At 46.6% G+C, this 24,802-nt stretch overlaps 1 protein-coding gene across 3 annotated transcripts in view; it reads left to right on the top strand.

The window, feature by feature from the left end:
- Positions 1 to 24,802, top strand: part of LOC143783143 (uncharacterized) — a 108,566-nt gene that overhangs the window by 22,954 nt on the left and 60,810 nt on the right. The gene's annotated exons all lie outside the window — the stretch shown is intronic.

Genomic DNA, 24,802 nt, shown 5'->3' with positions numbered 1-24,802 from the left:
AAAGAGGTATCCTTAAAGGTACCTTCACACTGAGCGACTTTCCAACGATATCGCTAGCGATCCGTGACATTGCAGCGTCCTGGATAGCGATCTCGTTGTGTTTGACACGCAGCAGCGATCTGGATCCTGCTGTGATATCGCTGGTCGTTGCTGAAAGTCCAGAACTTTATTTGGTCGTCAGATCGGCGTGTATCGTCGTGTTTGACACCAAAAGCAACGATGCCAGCGATGTTTTACAAAGGTAACCAGGGTAAATATCGGGTTACTAAGCGCAGGGCCGCGCTTAGTAACCCGATATTTACCCTGGTTACCATTGTAAAAGTAAAAAAAAAACACTACATACTCACCCTCTGATGTCTGTCACGTCCCCCGGCGTCCGCGCTGCTGCTCAGAGCTTCCTGCACTGAATGTGTCAGTGCCGGCCGGAAAGCAGAGCACAGCGGTGACGTCACCGCTGTGCTTAGGGCCGGCGCTTACACGGTGCAGGGAAGCGGACGCCGGGGGACCCGACAGGCACCGAAATGTAACATCGGGTTACTAAGCGCGGCCCTGTGCTTAGTAACCCGATGTTTACCCTGGTTACCCGGGGACTTCGGCATCGTTGTCTATATCGCTGCAGCGTCGCTTAATGTGACGGTACCTTAACAGAATACAGGACAAAAGTCCTGAGACTGACGCACCTCCAGGTTTTCACATTTTGCCTGTTCAGTGTTTTAGCTCTTTTAATTGTCTGTTTCTATGGTTACTAACAGAATTATAAACATTCCACAGGTTGTTACATGTTATTGACAAAAACATTAAGTTCTTCAGAAGCCTCAAAATTCCCAGCACTGCCCCTCATTCTCCACACTCCCGCCCCTTATTCCCCAGACTCCTGCCCCTTATTCCCCAGACTCCTGCCCCTTATTCTCCACACTCCTGCCCCTTATTCTCCACACTCCTGCCCCTTATTCTCCACGCTCCTGCCCCTTATTCTCCACGCTCCTGCCCCTTATTCTCCATGCTCCTGCCCCTTATTCTCCACACTCCTGCCCCTTATTCTCCGCACTCCTGCCCCTTATTCTCCGCGCTCCTGCCCCTTATTCTCCACGCTCCTGCCCCTTATTCTCCACGCTCCTGCCCCTTATTCTCCACACTCCTGCCCCTTATTCTCCGCACTCCTGCCCCTTATTCTCCACACTCCTGCCCCTTATTCTCCACGCTCCTGCCCCTTATTCTCCACGCTCCTGCCCCTTATTCTCCACGCTCCTGCCCCTTATTCTCCACACTCCTGCCCCTTATTCCCCAGACTCCTGCCCCTTATTCCCCAGACTCCTGCCCCTTATTCTCCACACTCCTGCCCCTTATTCTCCACACTCCTGCCCCTTATTCTCCACACTCCTGCCCCTTATTCTCTACACTCCTGCCCCTTATTCTCCACGCTCCTGTCCCTTATTCTCCACGCTCCTGTCCCTTATTCTCCACACTCCAGACCCTTATTCTCCACACTCCTGCCCCTTATTCTCCAGTCTCTGACCACTTATTCTCCATGCTCCTGCCCCTTATTCTCCACGCTCCTGCCCCTTATTCTCCACACTCCTGCCCCTTATTCTCCACGCTCCTGTCCCTTATTCTCCAAAATCCTGACCCTTATTCTCCATACTCCTGCCCCTTATTCTCCACGCTCCTGCCCCTTATTCTCCACGCTCCTGCCCCTTATTCTCCAGTCTCTGACCACTTATTCTCCATGCTCCTGCCCCTTATTCTCCACGCTCCTGCCCCTTATTCTCCACACTCCTGCCCCTTATTCTCCACGCTCCTGTCCCTTATTCTCCAAACTCCTGACCCTTATTCTCCATACTCCTGCCCCTTATTCTCCACGCTCCTGCCCCTTATTCTCCACGCTCCTGCCCCTTATTCTCCACTCTCCAGACCCTTATTCTCCATGCTCCTGACCCTTGTTATGCATGCTTTTGCCCCATATTCTACATGCTCCTGACCCTTATTCTCCACGCTCCTGCCCCTTATTCCCCAGACTCCTGCCCCTTATTCTCCACACTCCTGCCCCTTATTCTCCACACTCCTGCCCCTTATTCTCTACACTCCTGCCCCTTATTCTCCACGCTCCTGTCCCTTATTCTCCACACTCCAGACCCTTATTCTCCACACTCCTGCCCCTTATTCTCCAGTCTCTGACCACTTATTCTCCACGCTCCTGCCCCTTATTCTCCACGCTCCTGCCCCTTATTCTCCACACTCCTGCCCCTTATTCTCCACGCTCCTGCCCCTTATTCTCCACGCTCCTGCCCCTTATTCTCCACTCTCCAGACCCTTATTCTCCATGCTCCTGACCCTTATTATGCATGCTTTTGCCCCATATTCTACATGCTCCTGACCCTTATTCCCCAGACTCCTGCCCCTTATTCTCCACACTCCTGCCCCTTATTCTCCACGCTCCTGTCCCTTATTCTCCACACTCCAGACCCTTATTCTCCACACTCCTGCCCCTTATTCTCCAGTCTCTGACCACTTATTCTCCACGCTCCTGCCCCTTATTCTCCATGCTCCTGCCCCTTATTCTCCACACTCCTGTCCCTTATTCTCCACGCTCCTGTCCCTTATTCTCCATACTCCTGACCCTTATTCTCCATACTCCTGCCCCTTATTCTCCACGCTCCTGCCCCTTATTCTCCACGCTCCTGCCCCTTATTCTCCATGCTCCGGCCCCTTATTCTCCTCGCTTCTGCCCCTTATTCTCCACGCTCCTGCCCCATATTCTCCACTCTCAAGACCCTTATTCTCCATGCTCCTGACCCTTATTATGCATGCTTTTGCCCCATATTCTACATGCTCCTGCCCCTTATTCTCCACACTCCTGCCCCTTATTCTCCACGCTCCTGTCCCTTATTCTCCAAACTCCTGACCCTTATTCTCCATACTCCTGCCCCTTATTCTCCACGCTCCTGCCCCTTATTCTCCACGCTCCTGCCCCTTATTCTCCACTCTCCAGACCCTTATTCTCCATGCTCCTGACCCTTATTATGCATGCTTTTGCCCCATATTCTACATGCTCCTGACCCTTATTCTCCACGCTCCTGCCCCTTATTCCCCAGACTCCTGCCCCTTATTCTCCACACTCCTGCCCCTTATTCTCCACACTCCTGCCCCTTATTCTCCACACTCCTGCCCCTTATTCTCTACACTCCTGCCCCTTATTCTCCACGCTCCTGTCCCTTATTCTCCACACTCCAGACCCTTATTCTCCACACTCCTGCCCCTTATTCTCCAGTCTCTGACCACTTATTCTCCACGCTCCTGCCCCTTATTCTCCACGCTCCTGCCCCTTATTCTCCACACTCCTGCCCCTTATTCTCCACGCTCCTGCCCCTTATTCTCCACGCTCCTGCCCCTTATTCTCCACTCTCCAGACCCTTATTCTCCATGCTCCTGACCCTTATTATGCATGCTTTTGCCCCATATTCTACATGCTCCTGCCCCTTATTCCCCAGACTCCTGCCCCTTATTCTCCACACTCCTGCCCCTTATTCTCCATGCTCCTGTCCCTTATTCTCCACACTCCAGACCCTTATTCTCCACACTCCTGCCCCTTATTCTCCAGTCTCTGACCACTTATTCTCCACGCTCCTGCCCCTTATTCTCCACGCTCCTGCCCCTTATTCTCCACACTCCTGTCCCTTATTCTCCACGCTCCTGTCCCTTATTCTCCATACTCCTGACCCTTATTCTCCATACTCCTGCCCCTTATTCTCCACGCTCCTGCCCCTTATTCTCCACGCTCCTGCCCCTTATTCTCCATGCTCCGGCCCCTTATTCTCCTCGCTTCTGCCCCTTATTCTCCACGCTCCTGCCCCTTATTCTCCACTCTCCAGACCCTTATTCTCCATGCTCCTGACCCTTATTATGCATGCTTTTGCCCCATATTCTACATGCTCCTGACCCTTATTCTCCACGCTCCTGCCCCTTACTCTCCTCGCTCCTGCCCCATATACTACACGATCCTAACCCCTATTCTCCACACTCCTGCCCCTTATCTCCATGCTCTTGACCCTTATTCTCTAGACTTCTACCTTTTATTCTCCACGCCCCTAACCCTTATTCTCCACGCTTCTACCTCTTATTCTTCAGACTCCTGCCCCTTATTCTCCACCCTTCTGTCCCTTATTCTCCAGACTCCGGACCCATATTCTCCACGCTCCTGCCCCTTATTCTCCACGCTTCTACCCCTTATTCTTGAACCTCCTGCCCCTTATTCTCCACACTCCTGACCCTTATTCTCCACGCTCCTGACCCTTATTCTCCATGCTTCTACCCCTTATTCTCCATGCTTCTACCCCTTATTCTTCAGACTCCTGCCCCTTATTCTCCACACTACTGTCCCTTATTCTCCAGACTCCGGACCCTTATTCTTCACGCTCCTGCTCCTCATACTCCATGCTCCTGCCCCTTATTCTCCACGCTCCTGACCCTTATTCTCCTCGCTTCTGCCCCTTATTCTCCACGCCCATGACCTTATTCTCCACTCTCCTGCCCCTTATTCTCCAGACTCCTGCTCCTTATTCTCCACTCTCCTGACCATTATTCTCTGCGCTCCTGCTCAATATTCTACACGCTCCTAACCCTTATTCTCCATGCTCTTGACCCTTATTCTCCACTCTCCTGACCTTATTCTCCAGACTCCTGCACCTTATTCTCCACACTTCTGTCCCTTATTCTCCAGATTCCTGACCCTTATTCTCCATGCTACTGACCCTTATTCTCCACTCTCCTGACCTTATTCTCCACGCTTCTGACCTTATTCTCCACTCTTCTGCCTCTTATTTTCCACGCTTCTGCCACTTATTCTCCACGTCCATGACCCTTATGCTCCACGCTCCTGCCCCTTATTCTCCACACTCCTGAACCTTATTCTCCACGCTCCTGCCCTATATTCTACACGCTCCTAATCCTTATTCTCCACACTCCTGCCCATTATTCTCCATGCTCCTGTGTTGTGAATTCTGCTTTTGGGTTCCCTCCGGTGGTAGTAGGTGGTAATGCAGTTGTCCCTGGGTTGCAGTCCTGGTCAGGTGTGTCTGCTGATTGCAGTTCTGACTGGGGTATTTAGGTGTGCAGGATTCATTAGTCCTTGCCAGTTGTCAATTGTTGTTGGGAGGTGTAGGACCTCTGCCTGGTTCCTCCTGCCTTTCTGCCAATTCAGCAAAGATAAGTGTCTGTTTTTTTTCCCTGTGGCGCACATGCTGTGTGCTTCACAATTCAGTACTATTCTTTGTGTTTTCTTATCCAGCTTAGATTGTGTCAGTATTTTCTCAGTCTTGTTGGATTCTCTGGAGTGGCAGATATACATTCCATGTCTTTAGTTAGATTGTGGAACTTTTTGTATTATCTGTTGTGGATATTTTTGGAAGGGCTTTAATACTGACCGCCTAGTAATCTGTCCTATCCTTTCCTATTTAGCTAGAGTGGCCTCTTTTGCTAAATCCTGTTTTCTACCTGCGTGTGTCTATTCTTCTCCTACTCACAGTCATTATTCGTGGGGGGCTGCCTATCCATTGGGGGTCTGCTCTGAGGCAAAATAGCATTCCTATTTCTATCTATAGGGGTATTTAGTCCTCCGGCTGTGTCGAGGTGTCTAGTGTTGGTTAGGCACACCCCACGGCTACTTCTAGTTGCGGTGTTAGTTCAGGATTTGCGGTCAGTACAGGTTCCACCGACTCCAGAGAAAGTTTTCATGCGGCTCCAAGGTCACCAGATCATAACAGTACAACTGGCCCATAATGAGTTAAATGCATCTCAGAAGAAGGAAAGAAAGGTGTTTAGCCATTTTTTTTTCTGCAGTCTGTTCTGTTTTTTCTTCCCTCTTTATTTATGGGTGGCTGAGGAGTCTTGTGCCAGCATGGATGTTCAGGAATTAGCTTCTCGTGTAGACCAGCTTGCTGCTAGGGTACAGGGTATTTCTGATTATATTGTTCAGACTCCTGCTTTAGAGCCTAGGATTCCTACTCCTGATTTTTTTTTTGGTGATAGGTCCAAATTCTGGGGTTTTAAAAACAAATGTAAACTGTTTTTTGCTCTGAGACCGCGATCCTCTGGTGATTCCATTCAGCAGGTTAAAATTGTCATCTCCCTGCAGTGTGGCGATCCACAGGATTGGGCATTTTCCCTGGAATCTGGGAATCCGGCCTTGCTTAATGTAGATGCCTTTTTTCAGGCTTTAGGATTATTATATGATGAACCTAATTCTGTGGATCAAGCGGAGAAAACCTTGTTGGCCCTGTCTCAGGGTCAAGAGGCAGCAGAATTGTATTGTCAGAAATTTAGAAAATGGTCTGTGTTGACTAAATGGAATGATGATGCTTTGGTGGCAATTTTCAGAAAGGGTCTTTCTGAATCCGTTAAAGATGTTATGGTGGGGTATCCCACGCCTTCCGGTCTGAGTGATTCTATGTCTCTGGCCATTCAGATTGATCGGCGCTTGCGGGAGCGTCAAACTGTGCGCGCTGTGGCGTCGTCCTTAGAGGAAAGTCATTGTGGCGACGCTTCTCATGTCATTTCAGTCTGCCCTAAGTGGACAAAAAGGATCGCTAGTTCATTTACTATCAGTACTGTACAACGTAAATTTCTATTATCGGTGTCCTTGATCTTCTCATTGTCATCATTTTCTGTCATGGCGTTTGTGGATTCAGGCGCCGCCTTGAACTTAATGGATTTTGAGTTTGCCAGGCGTTGTGGTTTTCCCTTGCAGCCTTTGCAGAACCCCAGGGTGGATAAAAATCAATGTTTTTTTAAAAAAATCAAAAAAATCGGATTTTTTTGATTTAAATCGGATTTTTTTGATTTAAATCGGATTTTTTTCAATAAACTGCTTTTTGAGGAAAATATTTTACCATCCAAAGGTTCTTCCATCATGAGATAAAGCTGAGTTGTTTAACTCAGTAGAATAAAGGCTGTATATGTGTAACATTCACAATGCCATGCTCTTCCAGAGGTTTCTGTAGGATGCTGACTATCCAACAAGTTTGGGCATGTCAACTGAATGGAAAAAGAAACTAAACCAAAAGTGAAACCAAGCTAGAAGTGTGGAATTAAAGGGGCAGTATGAACAAAATGTGGAGGCTATTAATAGTTTATACAATTAAGACATGCTGCTTTTAAACACCTACCTATTGCCATATAGTAAAACAAAAAAGATTTTTACTTACTTTGGGGTCCCCCCCTCACCCTGGCGTTAGATCGTTGCCCCTAGTTTCGTCCGTGTAACTATGGGCGCACATGCGCACTGCTCTCACTTCTCATTTTAATCGTGATTTATATTAAAAAAAACCTTTTGATTTAAATCAGTGATTTAAATCATGATTAAAATCATGATTTAAATCGATCCGATTTAAATAGAAAAAAATCTTTTGATTTAAATCGTGATTTAAATCATGATTTAAATCGGCGTGATTTAAATCAATCCACCCTGCAGAACCCTATTCCTTTAAGGGGGATTGATGCTACACCTTTGGCTAAAAATAAACCCCAGTTTTGGACACAGGTGACCATGCACATGGCGCCAGCCCATCAGGAAGATTGTCGATTTGTGGTGTTGCATAATTTGCATGATGTTATCGTGCTGGGTTTCCCGTGGTTGCAGGTACATAATCCTGTGTTGGATTGGAAATCTATGTCTGTGACTAGTTGGGGTTGTCAGGGGGTTCATAATGATGTTCCTTTGATGTCAATCTCCTCTTCTTCCTCTTCTGAAATTCCAGAGTTTTTGTCTGATTTTCAGGATGTATTCGATGAGCCCAAGTCCAGTTCCCTTCCACCGCACAGGGACTGTGATTGTGCGATTGACTTGATTCCAGGCTGTAAGTTTCCTAAGGGCCGACTTTTCAACCTGTCTGTGCCTGAACATACCGCCATGCGGAGTTATGTTAACCCCTTCCCGACATGTGACGTAATAGTACGTCACATGTCGGGACCCCCGCTTTGATGTGCGCTCCGGCGGTGAGCGCACATCAAAGTCGCGACATGTCAGCTGTTTTTTACAGCTGACATGTGCGCGCAATAGCGGCGGGTGAAATCGCGATCACCCGCCGCTATTAACTAGTTAAATGCCGCTGTCAAACTCAGACAGCGGCATTTAACTACCGCATCCGGCCGTGCGGCCGGATATGAGCGCATCGCCGACCCCTGTCACATGATCGGGGGTCGGCGATGCTTGTGCATTGTAACCATAGAGGTCCTGGAGACCTCTATGGTTACTGATTGCCGGTGGCTGTGAGCGCCCCCCTGTGGTCGGCGCTCACAGCACACCTGCATTTTAGCTACATAACAGCGATCTGATGATCGCTGTTATGTAGCAGAGCCGATCGGGCTGTGCCTGCTTCTAGCCTCCCATGGAGGCTATAGAAGCATGGTAAAAGTTAAAAAAAAAAGTAAAAAAAAATGTGAAAAAAATAAAAAAAATATAAAAGTTTAAATCACCCCCCTTTCGCCCCAATCAAAATAAATCAATAAAAAAAAAGCCCAACCTACACATATTTGGTATCGCCGTGTTCAGAATCGCCCGATCTATCAATAAAAAAAAAGCATTAACCTGATCGCTAAACGGCGTAATGAAAAAAAAAATCGAAACGCCAGATTTACGTTTTTTTGGTCGCCACGACATTGCATTAAAATGCAATAACGGGCGATCAAAAGAACGTATCTGCACCGAAATGCTATCATTAAAAATGCCAGCTCGGCACGCAAAAAATAAGCCCTCACCCGACCCCAGATCACGAAAAATGGAGACGCTACGGGTATCGGAAAATGGCGCAATTTTATTTATTTATTTTTTTGCAAAGTTTGGAATTTTTTTTCACCACTTAGGTAAAAAAGAACCTAGTCATGTTTGGTGTCTATGAACTCGTACTGACCTGGAAAATCATAATGGCAGGTCAGTTTTAGCATTTAGTGAACCTAGCAAAATAGGCAAGCAAAAAACAAGTGTGGGATTGCACTTTTTTTGCAATTTCACTGCACTTGGAATTTTTTTCCCGTTTTCTAGTACACGACATGGTAAAACCAATGATGTCGTTCAAAAGTACAACTCGTCCCGCAAAAAATGAGCCCTCACATGGCCAAATTGACAGAAAAATAAAAAAGTTATGGCTCTGGGAAGGAGGGGAGCGAAAAACGAAAACGGAAAAACGGAAAAAGCTCCGGGGGTGAAGGGGTTAAGGAGTCTTTGGAGAAAGGGCATATTCGGCCATCTTCTTCCTTTCTTTTTTTTTTGTTGCTAAGAAGGATGGCTCCTTGAGACCTTGTTTTGATTATCGCCTCTTGAATAAGATCACGGTCAAGTTTCAATACCCTTTTCCTTTGCTTTCCGATTTGTTTGCTAGGATTAAGGGGGCTAGTTGGTTTACGAAGATTGACCTTCGGGGGGCATATAATCTTGTTCGTATTAAGCAGGGTGATGAATGGAAAACTGCGTTTAATACGCCCGAAGGCCATTTTGAATACCTTGTGATGCCATTCGGGCTCACTAACGCTCCATCTGTTTTTCAATTCTTCATGAATAATATCTTCCGGACTTATAGTGATAAATTTTTGATTGTATATTTGGACGATATTTAGATTTTTTCCGATGATTGGAAGTCTCATGTGGAACAGGTCAGGATGGTATTTCAGATCCTTCGTGACAATGCTTTGTTTGTGAAGGGGTCTAAGTGTCTCTTTGGGGTGCAGAAGGTTTCTTTTTGGGCTTTATTTTTTCTCCCTCATCTATGGAGATGGATCCGGTTAAGGTTCAGGCCATTCATGATTGGATTCAACCCACATCCGTGAAGAGCCTTCAGAAATTTTTGGGTTTTGCAAATTTTTATCGCCGGTTCATTGCTAACTTCTCCAGCGTGGTTAAACCTTGACTGATTTGACGAAAAAAGGCGATGATGTGGCGAATTGGTCCTCTGCGGCTGTCTCTGCCTTTCAGGAGCTTAAACGCCGATTTACTTCTGCAACGGTGTTGCGCCAACCAGATGTTTCTCTTCCGTTTCAGGTTGAGATTGATGCTTCTGAGATTGGGGCAGGGGCCATTTTGTCTCAGAGGGATTCTTGTTGTGAACTCCGTTTTCAGGCTCCCTCTTGTGGTCACAGATGGTATTGTGTGACTTTGGTTTTTTGGCTCCCCCTGGTGGTTTGGTTTATTATCCTGCGGGTCTGGCTGGATCAGCTGCCTCGTTATTCACCAGGGAGGTTCCTATTTAGCTCTGCTTCACTTCCACTTGTTGCCGGCTGTCAATGTATTCAGTGCTATTCTGATTACTCCTGATTATCTCATTTTCTGCCTCTTCAGGATAAGCTAAGTTCTGTTTGAATATTTTTTGCTCATCTGCCTGCAATATGATTTCTGTGTATGATGAGTCTAGTCCAGCTTGCTAATATGTGATTTCTTGTTGCTGGTAAGCTCCGGGGTACGGAGTTGCTTCCCCCGCACCGTTAGTTGGTGCGGGGGCTCGAGCAATCTCTGCGTGGATATTTTGAATAGGGTTTTTTTATTGACCGCACAGTTCCCTTCCTATTTTCTGCTATCTAGTATTAGCGGGCCTCATTTGCTAAATCTAATTTCATCTCTGCATTTGTGCTTTCCCCTTAATTCACCGTTAATATTTGTGGGGGGCTATTCTATATCTTTGGGGTCATTCCACTGAGGCAAGAGAGGACTTTCTTTCCCTCCAGGAATAGTCAGTTTCTCAGGCCGTGAAGAGACATCTTGGATTTTCAGGTAACGTCCCACGGCTACTTATAGTTGTTTGCGAATAGGATCAGGTTGCGGTCAATCTAGTTACCACTTCCCCAGAGCTAGTCGTCTGTTCAGTTACTTAGCTAGTCCGACCTGCGATCCTTGCCACTAGGATCATAACAGTACAGCCGGCCAGTAAAGTGTTAATTGCATGGCAGAAGCAGGAGAAAAGAAGCCTTGAGAATTTGTGTGTCTAGCTGCTGTGTGTCTGGCTTCTCTCCTCCTCTTAATCTTGGTGTGGCGCTGAGTTCAGCTGCTGATATGGATATCCAGAGTTTAGCCTCCAGTGTAGATCATCTTGCTGCAAGGGTACAAAGTATTCAGGATTTTGTTGTGCACAGTCCTATGTCAGAGCCTAGAATACCTATTCCGGAGTTGTTTTCTGGAGATAGATCTAGGTTCCTGAATTTTAAGAACAATTGCAAATTGTTTCTTTCTTTGAAACCTCGTTCCTCTGGGGATTCTGTTCAGCAAGTTAAGATTATTATTTCTTTCTTGCGTGGCGATCCTCAAGATTGGGCTTTCGCATTGGCTCCAGGGGATCCTGCATTGCTCAGTGTGGATGCGTTTTTTCTGGCCCTTGGATTGCTCTATGAAGAACCTAATCTTGAGAACCAGGCTGAAAAAGCGTTGTTGGCCCTCTCTCAGGGGCAAGATGATGCAGAGGTGTACTGCCAGAAATTTCGGAAATGGTCGGTGCTTACTCAATGGAATGAGTGTGCCCTGGCTGCAAATTTCAGAAAAGGTCTTTCTGAAGCCATTAAGAATGTCATGGTGGGGTTCCCTATGCCTGCAGGTCTGAATGAGTCAATGACTCTGGCCATTCAGATTGATCGGCGTTTGCGGGAGCGCAAACCTGCGCACCATTTGGCGGTGTCTTCTGAACAGACACCTGAGTCTATGCAATGTGATAGAATTCTGACCAGAAGTGAACGGCAAAATTATAGACGGCAAAATGGGTTGTGCTTTTACTGTGGTGACTCAGCTCATGTTATCTCAGCATGCCCTAAGCGCACAAAAAAGATTGATAAATCTGTCACCATCGGTACTTTACAGCCTAAGTTTATTTTGTCTGTTACCCTGATTTGTTCCCTGTCATCTTACCCGGTTATAGCTTTTGTGGATTCAGGTGCTGCCCTGAGTCTGATGGATTTGTCATTTGCCAGGCGCTGTGGTTTTGTTTTGGAGCCTTTAAAATTCCCTATTCCACTAAGGGGAATTGATGCTACACCATTGGCTACGAATAAACCTCAGTACTGGACACAAGTCCTGTTCATCAGGAGGTGATTCGTTTTCTTGTGTTACATAATTTGCATGACGTTGTCGTGTTGGGCCTGCCATGGTTGCAGACTCATAATCCAGTCCTGGATTGGAAAGCAATGTCTGTGTCAAGTTGGGGTTGTCAGGGAATTCATGGCGACGCTCCTGTGGTGTCAATTGTTTCATCCACTCCTTCTGAGGTCCCTGCGTTTTTGTCGGATTACCAGGATGTATTTGATGAGCCCAAACTCAGTTCTCTACCTCCTCATAGGGATTGTGATTGTGCTATAAATTTGATTCCTGGTAGTAAGTTTCCTAAGGGACGACTTTTCAATTTGTCAGTGCCGGAGCATGCTGCTATGCGGAGTTATATAAAGGAGTCTTTGGAGAAAGGACTTATTCACCCCTCCTCCTCCCCTCTTGGTGCGGGGTTCTTTTTTGTGGCTAAGAAGGATGGTTCCCTGAGACCTTGTATTGATTATCGCCTTCTAAACAAAATCACGGTCAAATTTCAGTATCCTTTGCCATTGTTATCTGATCTGTTTGCTCGCATTAGGGGGTCTAGTTGGTTCACCAAGATAGATCTTCGTGGTGCGTATAACCTTGTGCGTATTAAGCAGGGTGATGAATGGAAAACTGCATTTAATACGCCCGAAGGCAATTTTGAGTACTTGGTGATGCCTTTTGGACTTTCTAACGCTCCTTCTGTCTTTCAGTCCTTTATGCACGACATCTTCCGTGAATATCTGGATAAATTTATGATTGTGTATCTGGATGATATTCTGGTTTTTTCAGATGATTGGGAGTCCCATGTTAAGCAGGTCAGGATGGTGTTTCAGGTCCTGCGTGCCAATGCTTTATTTGTGAAGGGCTCAAAATGTCTTTTTGGAGTCCAGAAGGTTTCTTTTTTGGGTTTCATTTTTTCTCCTTCTGCTATTGAGATGGACCCAGTCAAGGTTCAGGCCATTCATGACTGGACTCGGCCTACATCTGTTAAGAGTCTTCAGAAGTTCTTGGGTTTTGCTAATTTTTACCGTCGCTTCATCGCGAATTTTTCTGGTGTTGTTAAGCCATTGACGGATTTGACCAAGAAGGGTTCTGATGTTACTAATTGGTCTCCTGCAGCTGTGGAGGCCTTTCGGGAGCTGAAGCGCCGGTTTTCTTCGGCTCCGGTCTTATGTCAGCCAGACGTCTCCCTTCCTTTCCAGGTCGAGGTTGATGCTTCTGAGATTGGAGCGGGGGCTGTTTTGTCGCAGAGAAGCTCTGATGGCTCTGTGATGAAGCCATGTGCTTTCTTTTCAAGAAAGTTTTCGCCTGCCGAGCGGAATTATGATGTTGGTAATCGGGAGTTGTTGGCTATGAAGTGGGCATTTGAGGAGTGGCGACATTGGCTCAAGGGAGCTAAGCATCGTGTGGTGGTCTTGACTGATCACAAGAATTTGATTTATCTCGAGTCGGCCAAGCGGCTGAATCCTAGACAGGCTCGTTGGTCATTGTTTTTCTCTCATTTTGATTTTGTGGTCTCATACCTGCCTGGTTCGAAGAATGTGAAGGCTGATGCTCTTTCTAGGAGTTTTGTGCCTGACTCTCCTGGTGATTCTGAGCCAGCTGGTATCCTCAGAGAAGGGGTGATTTTGTCTGCCATCTCCCCAGATTTGCGACGAGTGCTGCAGGAGTTTCAGGCGGATAGACCTGACCGTTGTCCACCGGAGAGACTGTTTGTCCCGGATAGATGGACCAGCAGAGTTATTTCCGAGGTTCATTCTTCGTTGTTGGCAGCAGGGTGGATAAAAATCAATGTTTTTTTAAAAAAATCAAAAAAATCGGATTTTTTTGATTTAAATCGGATTTTTTTCAATAAACTGCTTTTTGAGGAAAATATTTTACCATCCAAAGGTTCTTCCATCATGAGATAAAGCTGAGTTGTTTAACTCAGTAGAGTAAAGGCTGTATATGTGTAACATTCACAATGCCATGCTCTTCCAGAGGTTTCTGTAGGATGCTGACTATCCAACAAGTTTGGGCATGTCAACTGAATGGAAAAAGAAACTAAACCAAAAGTGAAACCAAGCTAGAAGTGTGGAATTAAAGGGGCAGTATGAACAAAATGTGGAGGCTATTAATAGTTTATACAATTAAGACATGCTGCTTTTAAACACCTACCTATTGCCATATAGTAAAACAAAAAAGATTTTTACTTACTTTGGGGTCCCCCCCTCACCCTGGCGTTAGATCGTTGCCCCTAGTTTCGTCCGTGTAACTATGGGCGCACATGCGCACTGCTCTCACTTCTCATTTTAATCGTGATTTATATTAAAAAAAACCTTTTGATTTAAATCAGTGATTTAAATCATGATTAAAATCATGATTTAAATCGATCCGATTTAAATAGAAAAAAATCTTTTGATTTAAATCGTGATTTAAATCATGATTTAAATCGGCGTGATTTAAATCAATCCACCCTGGTTGGCAGGCCATCCTGGGATTTTTGGTACCAGAGATTTGGTGGCTAGGTCCTTCTGGTGGCCTTCCTTGTCGCGGGATGTGCGTTCCTTTGTGCAGTCTTGTGGAATTTGTGCTCGGGCTAAGCCTTGCTGTTCTCGTGCCAGTGGCTTGTTGTTACCTTTGCCTGTCCCGAAGAGGCCTTGGACGCACATTTCCATGGATTTTATTTCAGATCTCCCTGTCTCTCAGAGAATGTCTGTCATTTGGGTGGTGTGTGATCGTTTTTCTAAGATGGTCCATTTGGTGCTCTTGCCTAAGTTGCCTTCCTCCTCCGAGTTGGTTCCTCTGTTTTTTCAAAATGTGGTTCGTTTGAACGGGATCCCTGAAAATATTGTTTCCGACAGAGGATCCCAGTTTGTGTCTAGATTTTGGCGGACCTTTTGTGCTAAGATGGGCATTAATTTGTCTTTTTCGTCGGCCTTCCATCCTCAGACGAATGGCCAAACCGAGCGAACTAATCAGACCTTGGAAACTTATTTAAGATGTTTTGTTTCTGCTGATCAGGATGATTGGGTGACTTTTTTGCCATTGGCCGAGTTTGCCCTTAATAATCGGGCTAGTTCTGCTACTTTGGTTTCGCCTTTTTTCTGCAATTCTGGTTTTCATCCTCGTTTTTCCTCGGGTCAGGTTGAGCCTTCTGACTGTCCTGGGGTGGATTCTGTGGTGGATAGGTTGCAGCAGTTTTGGAACCATGTGTTGGACAATTTGAAGTTGTCACAGGAGAAGGCTCAGCGCTTTGCCAACCGCCGTCGCGGTGTGGGTCCCCGACTTCATGTTGGGGATTTGGTATGGCTGTCTTCTCGGTATGTTCCTATGAAGGTCTCCTCTCCTAAATTCAAGCCTCGCTTCATCGGTCCTTATAAGATTTTTGAAATCCTTAACCCGGTGTCATTTCGTCTGGACCTCCCAGCGTCGTTTGCCATTCATAACGTGTTCCATAGGTCTTTGTTGCGGAGGTATGTGGTTCCTGTGGTTCCTTCTGTTGAGCCCCCTGCCCCGGTGCTGGTTGAGGGCGAATTGGAGTACGTGGTGGAGAAGATCTTGGATTCTCGTATTTCTAGACGGAGGCTTCAGTATTTGGTTAAGTGGAAGGGCTATGGTCAGGAGGATAATTCCTGGGTTGTCGCCTCTGATGTTCATGCGGCCGATTTGGTTCATGCCTTCCATGTGGCTCATCCTGATCGCCCTGGGGGTTTTGATGAGGGTTCGGTGACCCCTCCTCAAGGGGGGGGGGGGTACTGTTGTGAACTCTGTTTTTGGGCTCCCTCTTGTGGTCACAGATGGTATTGTGTGACTTTGGTTTTTTGGCTCCCCCTGGTGGTTTGGTTTATTATCCTGCGGGTCTGGCTGGATCAGCTGCCTCGTTATTCACCAGGGAGGTTCCTATTTAGCTCTGCTTCACTTCCACTTGTTGCCGGCTGTCAATGTATTCAGTGCTATTCTGATTACTCCTGATTATCTCGTTTTCTGCCTCTTCAGGATAAGCTAAGTTCTGTTTGAATATTTTTTGCTCATCTGCCTGCAATATGATTTCTGTGTATGATGAGTCTAGTCCAGCTTGCTAATATGTGATTTCTTGTTGCTGGTAAGCTCCGGGGTACGGAGTTGCTTCCCCCGCACCGTTAGTTGTTGCGGGGGCTCGAGCAATCTCTGCGTGCTAAATCTAATTTCATCTCTGCGTTTGTGCTTTCCCCTTAACTCACCGTTAATATTTGTGGGGGGCTATTCTATATCATTGGGGTCATTCCACTGAGGCAAGAGAGGACTTTCTTTCCCTCCAGGAATAGTCAGTTTCTCAGGCCGTGAAGAGACGTCTAGGATATTCAGGTAACGTTCCACGGCTACTTATAGTTGTTTGCGGATAGGATCAGGTTGCGGTCAATCTAGTTACCACTTCCCCAGAGCTAGTCGTCTGTTCAGTTACTTAGCTAGTCTGACCTGCGATCCTTGCCACTAGGATCATAACAGATTCTGTTGGTTCTTTGATGAAACCGTGTGCCTTCTTCTCCCGCAAGTTTTCGCCTGCTGAACGCAATTATGATGTCGGCAATCGGGAGTTGTTGGCTATGAAGTGGGCGTTTGAGGAGTGGCGACATTGGCTTGAGGGAGCTAAGCACCGTATTGTGGTCCTGACCGATCATAAGAATTTGATTTACCTTGAGTCTAGACAGGCTCGATGGTCCTTGTTTTTTTCCCGTTTTGATTTTGTGGTTTCGTATCTTCCGGGTTCTAAGAATATTAAGGCTGATGCCCTTTCTAGGAGTTTTTTGCCTGATTCTCCTGAGGTCCTTGAACCGGTCGGCATTCTGAAAGAAGGGGTGGTCCTTTCTGCCATTTCCCCTGATTTACGGCGGGTTCTTTAGGAATTTCAGGCTGATAGACCTGATCGCTGTCCTGTGGGGAAATTGTTTGTTCCTGACAGATGGACTAGTAGAGTGATTTCTGAGGTTCACTGTTCTGTGTTGGCTGGTCATCCTGGTATTTTTGGTACCAGAGATTTGGTTGGTAGGTCCTTTTGGTGGCCTTCTTTGTCATGTGATGTGCGTTCTTTTGTGCAGTCCTGTGGGACTTGTGCGCGGGCCAAGCCTTGTTGTTCTCGTGCTAGTGGGTTACTTTTGCCATTGCCGGTCCCTGAGAGGCCCTGGACGCATATTTCTATGGATTTTATTTCTGATCTTCCGGTTTCCCAGAGGATGTCGGTTATCTGGGTTGTTTGTGACCGGTTTTCTAAGATGGTTCATTTGGTGCCTTTGCCTAAATTGCCTTCCTCTTCAGAGTTGGTTCCGTTGTTGTTTCAGCATGTGGTTCGTTTGCATGGTATTCCGGAGAATATTGTGTCCGACAGAGGTTCCCAGTTTGTTTCCAGGTTTTGGCGGGCCTTTTGTGCTAGGGTGGGCATTGATTTGTCTTTTTCTTCTGCATTTCATCCTCAGACAAATGGCCAGACCGAGCGAACTAATCAGACTTTGAAGACTTATTTGAGATGCTTTGTGTCTGCCGATCAGGATGATTGGGTGGCCTTTTTGCCATTGGCCGAGTTTGCCCTTAATAATCGGGCTAGTTCGGCTACTTTGGTTTCGCCTTTTTTTGTAATTTTGGTTTTCATCTTCGTTTTTCTTCTGGGCAGGTTGAGCCTTCTGACTGTCCTGGTGTGGATTCTGTGATTGACAGGTTGCAGCAGATTTGGGCTCATGTGGTGGACAATTTGGTGTTGTCTCAGGAGGAGGCTCAACGTTTTGCTAACCGTCGTCGGTGTGTTGGTTCCCGGCTTCAGGTTGGGGATTTGGTTTGGTTGTCTTCCCGTCATGTTCCTATGAAGGTCTCTTCCCCTAAGTTTAAGCCTCGGTTTATTGGTCCTTATAGGATTTCTGAGATTATTAATCCGGTGTCTTTTCGATTGGCGCTTCCGGCCTCTTTTGCTATCCATAATGTCTTCCATAGATCTTTATTTCGGAAATATGTGGTGCCCGTTGTTCCCTCTGTTGATCCTCCGGCCCCTGTTTTGGTTGATGGGGAGTTGGAGTATGTGGTTGAGAAGATTTTGGATTCTCGTTTTTCGAGGCGGAGGCTTCAGTACCTTGTCAAATGGAAGGGTTATGGCCAGGAGGATAATTCTTGGGTTTTTGCTTCTGATGTCCATGCTGCTGATCTGGTCCGAGCCTTTCATCTGGCTCGTCCTGATCAGCCTGGGGGCGCTGGTGAGGGTTCGGTGACCCCTCCTCAAGGGGACGGTACTGTTGTGAATTCTACTTTTGGGTTCCCTCCGGTGGTAGTAGGTGGTAATGCAGTTGTCCCTGGGTTTCAGTCCTGGTCAGGTGTGTCTGCTGATTGCAGTTCTGACTGGGGTATTTAGGTGTGCAGGATTCATTAGTCCTTGCCAGTTGTCAATTGTTGGAAGGTGTAGGACCTCTGCCTGGTTCCTCCTGCCTTTCTGCCAAATCAGCAAAGATAAGTGTCTGGGTTTTTTTTCCTGTGGCACACATGCTGTGTGCTTCACAATTCAGTGCTATTCTTTGTGTTTTCTTATCCAGCTTAGATTGTGTCAGTATTTTCTCAGTCTTGTTGGATTCTCTGGAGTGGCAGATATACATTCCATGTCTTTAGTTAGATTGTGGAACTTTTTGTATTATCTGTTGTGGATATTTTTGGAAGGGCTTTAATACTGACCGCCTAGTAATCTGTCCTATCCTTTCCTATTTAGCTAGAGTGGCCTCTTTTGTGAAATCCTGTTTTCTACCTGCGTGTGTCTATTCTTCTCCTACTCACAGTCATTATTCGTGGGGGGCTGCCTATCCTTTGGGGGTCTGCTCTGAGGCAAGATAGCATTCCTATTTCCATCTATAGGGGTATTTAGTCCTCCGGCTGTGTCGAGGTGTCTAGGGTTGGTTAGGCACACCCCACGGCTACTTCTAGTTGCTGTGTTAGTTCAGGATTTGCGGTCAGTACATTGTTGTGAATTTGGATTCTGGGCTCCCCCGGTGGCCGCTTGTGGAATTGGACTTGTCATCCTCTTTCCTGTTTCACCTGATTCCATCAGTAGTGGGTGTCGCTATTTAAGCTCATTTCTCTGGTGGTTTCTTGCCGGTCAACAATGTTATCTGATGCCTCTCAGTGCTTGTTCCTGCTTCTAGACTACTACTAGATAAGTTGGACTTTTGTCCATGTTTTGTTTTGCCTATTTGTTCCAGTTCACAGCTGAAGTTTTGTTACTGTGTCTGGAAAGCTCTCGTTGATCAGGGATTGCTACTCTGGCGTTATGAGTTAATGCCAGAGTTTAAGGTAATCTCTGGATGGTGTTTTGTTAGTGTTTTTCTGCTGACCATGAAAGTATACTATCTGTCTTCTGCTATCTAGTAAGCGGACCTCAAATTTGCTAAGACTATTTTCCTGCTGCGTTTGTTGTTTCATCTGAACTCACCGTCATTATATGTGGGGGGCTACTGTCTTCTTTGGAATATTTCTCTAGAGGTGAGCCAGGTCTTATATTTCCCTCTGCTAGCTATTTAGGTCTTAGGCCAGAGCTGGGCATCTAGCGATAAATAGGAAATGCTACCTGGCTATTTCTAGTTGCGCGGCAGGCTTAGTTCATGGTCAGTATAGTTCCATCTTCCGAGAGCTTGTCCCTCTATAGGCTTGCTATGATCTCTGCCTGCAGAGATCATGACAGTTTGACCGGCCCGTAAAGTGTTAAAGACCCAGGTTGAGAAAGGAGAGTTATAAGAAGTCTGCTGAAATTTTTTTTTTTTTTTCCTCCAGTCTGCCTTGCTGCAGTCTTTTCTCTCTCTCTCCTCCTAATCTCTGTATGCTCTGTGTGCACCTGACAATAATGGATCTCCAGAGTGTAACTGCGGGTTTGAATAATCTCATCACGAAAGTACAAAATTTACAAGATTTTGTGGTACATGCTCCGGTATCTGAGCCGAGAATTCCTTTGCCGGAGTTCTTCACAGGGAATAGAGCTAGCTTCCAGAATTTCCGAAATAATTGTAAGCTTTATTTGTCCCTGAAGTCTCGTTCAGCTGGAGACCCTGCTCAGCAGGTTAGGATTGTGATTTCCTTGCTCAGGGGTGACCCTCAAGATTGGGCCTTCTCATTGCCAGCAGGGGATCCTGCGTTACGCGATGTGGATGCGTTTTTTCTGGCCTTGGGCTTGCTTTATGAGGAACCTCATTTGGAACTTCAGGCAGAAAAAACTTTGATGGCACTATCTCAGGGGCAAGACGAAGCTGAAGTTTTCTGCCAAAAATTCCGTAAATGGTCTGTGCTTACTCAGTGGAATGAGTGCGCCTTGGCGGCAACTTTCAGAGAAGGTCTCTCTGATGCCGTTAAGGATGTTATGGTGGGGTTCCCTTTGCCTGCAGGTCTGAATGAGTCCATGACAATGGCTATTCAGATTGATAGGCGTCTGCGGGAGCGCAAACCGGTGCACCATCTGGCGGTGTCTATGGAAAAGACGCCAGAAAGTATGCAGTGTGATAGAATTCTGTCCAGGAGCGAGCGACAGAATTTTAGACGGAAGAATGGATTGTGTTTCTATTGTGGGGATTCTACTCATGTTATATCAGCATGCTCTAGGCGTACAAAGAAGCTTGATAAGTCTGTTTCCATTAGCACCATTCAGTCTAAGTTTATTTTGTCTGTAACCCTGATTTGCTCTTTGTCATCCATTGCCACGGACGCCTATGTTGACTCTGGCGCCGCTCTGAGTCTTATGGATTGGTCCTTTGCCAATCGTTGTGGTTTTGATTTAGAGCCTTTGGAGACTCTTATTCCTCTGAAGGGGATTGACTCCACCCCATTGGCTAATAATAAACCACAATACTGGACACAAGTAACCATGCGTATCAATCCGGATCACCAGGAGATTATTCGTTTCCTGGTGCTGTATAATTTACATGACGATTTGGTACTGGGATTGCCATGGTTGCAGTCTCACAACCCAGTCTTGGACTGGAGAGCAATGTCTGTGTTGAGCTGGGGATGTAAGGGTATTCATGGGGACGTACCTTTGGTTTCTATTTCGTCGTCCATTCCCTCTGAAGTCCCTGAGTTCCTCTCTGATTATCAAGACGTCTTTGACGAACCCAAGCTTGGGTCGTTACCTCCGCACCGTGAGTGCGATTGTGCCATAGATTTGATACCGGGTTGTAAATATCCAAAGGGTCGTTTGTTTAATTTGTCTGTGCCGGAACATGCTGCTATGCGGGAATATATAAAGGAGTCTTTGGAAAAGGGACATATTCGTCCATCCTCTTCTCCCTTGGGAGCTGGGTTTTTCTTTGTCTCAAAAAAAGACGGCTCTTTGAGACCATGTATTGATTATCGGCTTCTGAATAAGATCACTGTTAAGTATCAATACCCATTGCCATTGCTTACTGATTTGTTTGCTCGTATAGAGGGTGCTAAGTGGTTCTCTAAAATTGATCTTCGTGGGGCGTATAATTTGGTGCGGATCAGGCAGGGGGATGAGTGGAAGACCGCATTTAATACGCCCGAGGGCCACTTTGAGTATTTGGTCATGCCTTTTGGTCTTTCTAATGCCCCTTCAGTTTTCCAGTCTTTTATGCATGATATTTTCCGCGATTTTCTGGATAGATTTATGATAATATATCTGGATGATATTCTGATTTTTTCTGATGACTGGGACTCTCATGTCCAGCAGGTCAGGAGAGTTTTTCAGGTTCTGCGGTCTAATTCTTTATGTGTGAAGGGGTCTAAGTGCGTTTTTGGGGTCCAGAAAATTTCCTTTTTGGGGTATATTTTTTCTCCCTCTTCCATTGAGATGGATCCCGTCAAGGTGCAAGCTATTTGTGACTGGACTCAGCCCTCCTCTCTTAAGGGTCTTCAGAGATTTTTGGGCTTTGCCAACTTTTACCGCCGATTTATTGCTGGTTTTTCGGATGTCGTTAAACCACTGACTGATTTGACCAGACAAGGCGCTGATGTTGCTAATTGGTCCCCTCATGCTGTAGAGGCCTTTCAGGAGCTTAAGCGCCGTTTTGCCTCTGCCCCTGTGTTGCGTCAGCCTGATGTGAATCTGCCTTTTCAGGTTGAGGTTGACGCTTCGGAGATCGGAGCTGGGGCAGTGTTGTCGCAGAAAGGTTCCGACTGCTCCGTCATTAGGCCTTGTGCCTTCTTTTCTCGCAAATTTTCGCCCGCAGAGCGGAATTATGATGTTGGGAATCGGGAGCTTTTGGCCATGAAGTGGGCGTTTGAGGAGTGGCGCCATTGGCTCGAGGGGGCTAGACATCAGGTGGTGGTGTTGACTGACCACAAAAATTTGATTTATCTTGAGACTGCCAGACGCCTGAATCCTAGACAGGCGCGCTGGTCTTTATTTTTTTCTCGCTTTAATTTTGTGGTGTCATACCTACCGGGTTCTAAGAATGTTAAGGCAGATGCCCTTTCTAGGAGTTTTGACCCGGACTCTCCTGGTAATTCTGAACCCACAGGTATCCTTAGGGAGGGAGTAATTTTGTCGGCCGTTTCTCCTGATCTGCGGCGGTCCTTGCAAGAGTTTCAGGCGGATAGACCGGATCGTTGTCCGCCTGATAGACTGTTTGTTCCGGATGATTGGACCAGCAGAGTCATCTCTGAGGTACATTCTTCTGCATTGGCAGGTCATCCCGGAATTTTTGGTACCAGGGATTTGGTGGCAAGATCCTTCTGGTGGCCTTCTCTGTCACGAGATGTGCGAGTCTTTGTGCAGTCATGTGACGTTTGTGCTCGGGCCAAGTCTTGTAGTTCTCGGGCTAGCGGACTGCTGTTGCCCTTGCCTATTCCTAAGAGGCCTTGGACACACATCTCGATGGATTTTATTTCAGATCTGCCTGTTTCCCAGAAGATGTCTGTCATCTGGGTGGTCTGTGACCGTTTCTCTAAAATGGTCCATTTGGTTCCTCTGCCCAAGTTGCCTTCTTCTTCTGAGTTGGTTCCTCTGTTTTTTCAGAATGTTGTCCGATTGCACGGTATTCCTGAGAATATTGTTTCTGACAGAGGTACCCAATTTGTGTCTAGATTTTGGCGGGCATTCTGTGCTAGGATGGGCATAGATTTGTCTTTTTCGTCTGCTTTTCACCCTCAGACTAATGGCCAGACCGAGCGGACTAATCAGACCCTTGAGACATATCTGAGGTGTTTTGTCTCTGCTGACCAGGATGATTGGGTTGCTTTTTTGCCATTGGCAGAGTTCGCCCTCAATAATCGGGCCAGTTCTTCCACCTTGGTGTCCCCGTTTTTCTGTAATTCGGGGTTTCACCCTCGATTTTCCTCCGGTCAGGTGGAATCCTCGGATTGTCCTGGAGTGGATGCGGTGGTAGAGAGATTGCATCACATTTGGGGGCAGGTTATGGACAATTTGAAGTTGTCCCAGGAGAAGACTCAGCGTTTTGCCAACCGTCATCGTCGTGTTGGTTCTCGGCTTTGTGTTGGAGATTTAGTGTGGTTGTCTTCTCGTTTTGTCCCTATGAGGGTCTCTTCTCCTAAGTTTAAACCTCGGTTCATCGGCCCTTATAGAATATTGGAGATTCTTAATCCTGTTTCTTTCCGTTTGGACCTCCCTGCGTCCTTTTCCATTCATAACGTTTTTCATCGGTCGTTATTGCGCAGGTATGAGGTACCTGTTGTACCTTCAGTTGAGCCTCCTGCTCCGGTGTTGGTTGAGGGTGAGTTGGAGTACGTTGTGGAGAAAATTTTGGACTCTCGTGTTTCCAGACGGAAACTCCAGTATCTGGTCAACTGGAAGGGTTACGGCCAGGAGGATAATTCTTGGGTCAATGCATCTGATGTTCATGCTTCTGATCTTGTTCGTGCCTTCCATAGGGCTCATCCTGGTCGCCCTGGTGGATCTGGTGAGGGTTCGGTGCCCCCTCCTTGAGGGGGGGGTACTGTTGTGAATTTGGATTCTGGGCTCCCCCGGTGGCCGCTTGTGGAATTGGACTTGTCATCCTCTTTCCTGTTTCACCTGATTCCATCAGTAGTGGGTGTCGCTATTTAAGCTCATTTCTCTGGTGGTTTCTTGCCGGTCAACAATGTTATCTGATGCCTCTCAGTGCTTGTTCCTGCTTCTAGACTACTACTAGATAAGTTGGACTTTTGTCCATGTTTTGTTTTGCCTATTTGTTCCAGTTCACAGCTGAAGTTTTGTTACTGTGTCTGGAAAGCTCTCGTTGATCAGGGATTGCTACTCTGGCGTTATGAGTTAATGCCAGAGTTTAAGGTAATCTCTGGATGGTGTTTTGTTAGTGTTTTTCTGCTGACCATGAAAGTATACTATCTGTCTTCTGCTATCTAGTAAGCGGACCTCAAATTTGCTAAGACTATTTTCCTGCTGCGTTTGTTGTTTCATCTGAACTCACCGTCATTATATGTGGGGGGCTACTGTCTTCTTTGGAATATTTCTCTAGAGGTGAGCCAGGTCTTATATTTCCCTCTGCTAGCTATTTAGGTCTTAGGCCAGAGCTGGGCATCTAGCGATAAATAGGAAATGCTACCTGGCTATTTCTAGTTGCGCGGCAGGCTTAGTTCATGGTCAGTATAGTTCCATCTTCCGAGAGCTTGTCCCTCTATAGGCTTGCTATGATCTCTGCCTGCAGAGATCATGACAGTACATGTTCCACGGACTCCAGAGAAAGTTTTCATGCGGCTCCAAGGTCACCAGATCATAACACTCCTGACCTTATTCTACATGCTCCTGACCCTTATTCTCCTCGCTTCTGCTCCTTATTCTCCACTCTCCTGCCCTTTATTCTCCAGACTCCTGACCCT

This window comes from Ranitomeya variabilis, chromosome 6 (assembly GCF_051348905.1).
Source record: "Ranitomeya variabilis isolate aRanVar5 chromosome 6, aRanVar5.hap1, whole genome shotgun sequence".
Lineage (NCBI taxonomy): Eukaryota > Metazoa > Chordata > Amphibia > Anura > Dendrobatidae > Ranitomeya > Ranitomeya variabilis.
Note: the sequence above shows the minus strand (reverse complement) of the source record. Positions and strands in the feature narration are given on the sequence as shown.